Genomic DNA, 2,264 nt, shown 5'->3' with positions numbered 1-2,264 from the left:
TGTAACCATTTTTTATGTGTACTGCATTTTTGCAGAACTGAGAAATGACTGCCTAGAGATATAGTCTTGTGTCAGGAGACCAAGAAACTGCTGTAGTGCTGTATACTGTAATGAAATTTGGCAGAATGTGCAGAGGATGCTAAATTTACTTTTTTTATTTTTTACTGTACTGTATTTTACTGTACAATTCTTTGGTATTTGAACTTTTCTAGTGCTTTTCATCTACTGCAAGATTACTTTACAGTAGTAAAATGAAAATGATTTTTTCCCCCCCTAAAGTTCATTGCTGAATTCTACTGTATCTGTATCTGCAATTTAATTTATGTATACTGTAATAGACATTGAGCTGCAAAAATAATTCCTGAATCCTAGTAACTTAATGGTAATATAATATTTGTGAACACAACTGTGTATGTCAGACCATAAATCCCCAGAAACTATGCATGGGGGCTTGCTTTGGTGTTGCCGCCCCTCATAGACCCCATGCCACCCTAAAAATGATTCAGAACACACAATTTCATAACATGTGTTTCACCCTAAATGAAGTGAAGTGCATCCACCTGAACGGAAACTATGTTTGTGGGTGTAGGAAGTGGTTGCCAGGGCTTAATGGTAAAATTAATTAATGCTACTTAAAGAGAGAGTTCACACGAAATGAACATTCTGTCAACATAATGAAGATTTTGTGAGAAATATCTCCGGTTTAATTTTTGTTTACAGCAGAAACCAAGGAAACGCTGTATCATTGCTGTTCATAACTGCAGCTGCTGCTTTGTTTACAGCGGTAACCAAGGAAACGCTGTATCATTGCTGTTCATAAGTGCAGCTGCTGCTTTGTTTACAGCGGAAACCAAGGAAACGCTGTATCATTGCTGTTCATAAGTGCAGCTGCTGCTTTGTTTACAGCGGAAACCAAGGAAACGCTGTATCATTGCTGTTCATAAGTGCAGTATGTCTGAGGGGAACTTACTGTCTTTAGAAAAGTTTAGATGGTATTTTTTCTTTTCATCTTGCCTCTGTATAATGCATATTAAAGTTCATAAGTTCAGCTCTGCTTTGTTTACAGCGGAAACCAAGGAAACGCCTTAAGCGCCACCTGCTGGCAGAGAGTGAATCTGCGTCTCGTTCAGCTCGTCTGCTGTTTCTGTTTCATGCAGATATTTTTTATGCATAGTTTCACAAAACTGAAGTCAAACCATTCTGTTTTTGCTTCAAATTTAGAAATTATACAATCTAATTTAGATTAAAAACTGCTCATGTTGCATGCAGCATCTTTGTTTGGATCATGATTAAAACGCAGTGGTTGGCTCTAATATTAAATGTTAAGAGCACAGACAAAGCCTGAGTTTGTTTATATAAAGAGATTTATTTTATTTGTGCTCATTTATTTGATTTGGGGCTTGTTTTAAAATTTCAATTTAGTTTTGTTATTTACATTATATTTAAATTTAGTTATTTAGCAGACGCTTTTATCCAAAGCGACTTCCAAATGAGGACAATAGAAGCAATCAAAAAGAGCAATAATATACAAGTGGTGCTATATTAGTATATTATTATAGTGTTATATTTCAGTTTCACAAAGACACGTGCAGCATTTTGTCCAAGCAATAATAAAAGGACACATTTAATTTATAATTTGTCTTAAATCTCATTTTGTTAAAACAATCGTGAATCGTGAGTTGAGTGAATCGTTACATCTCTACCCAGCATGAACTATTTAAAGTCTGAAAATCCCTACAAACCGTGTTTGTTCTGATTGCGTGTGAACCTGTGTTCAATGTTGTCGAGCTCATTCTCTCTGAATGATCATTTCGATTGAACACATCTCTGACATCAACAACAAAACATGTGGTTAGTGTTTCATTATTGCGTGTGCTGTCCGTGACCAATCAGAACGGCTGTGGAGCGGAGAACGTGTGTCGATGCTAGACTCCTGATGCAGCATGAGCTCAGGTGATCTCTTCTCCGGCTCCACCACAGCAGCTATAAACTCATCCGCTTCAGAGGAGAACGCATATGCAGCGCTCCTGCAGCTGAAAGCGTAGTATTTCTCCTTGAGCTTTAGGACGCCGATGTTTGGATTACCTGAGAAAAAGAGATGAGACAGTAATATATATACCCTTATATTGCAGAGCCACGTCCTCAAAGTGTTTCGGTTTCGGTTTCAAGGACTTTTAGTTTGCTTTCCTCTGTTCCTGTTTGATCTTTAGTTGCTATGACAGTTCATTAATTATCTCGCACCTGTTTGCCGTTGAGGTCGTTAT

Source organism: Sinocyclocheilus rhinocerous, unplaced genomic scaffold (assembly GCF_001515625.1).
Source record: "Sinocyclocheilus rhinocerous isolate Xijiao unplaced genomic scaffold, SAMN03320098_v1.1 scaffold372, whole genome shotgun sequence".
In the NCBI taxonomy this organism is placed as follows: Eukaryota; Metazoa; Chordata; class Actinopteri; order Cypriniformes; family Cyprinidae; genus Sinocyclocheilus; species Sinocyclocheilus rhinocerous.
Note: the sequence above shows the minus strand (reverse complement) of the source record.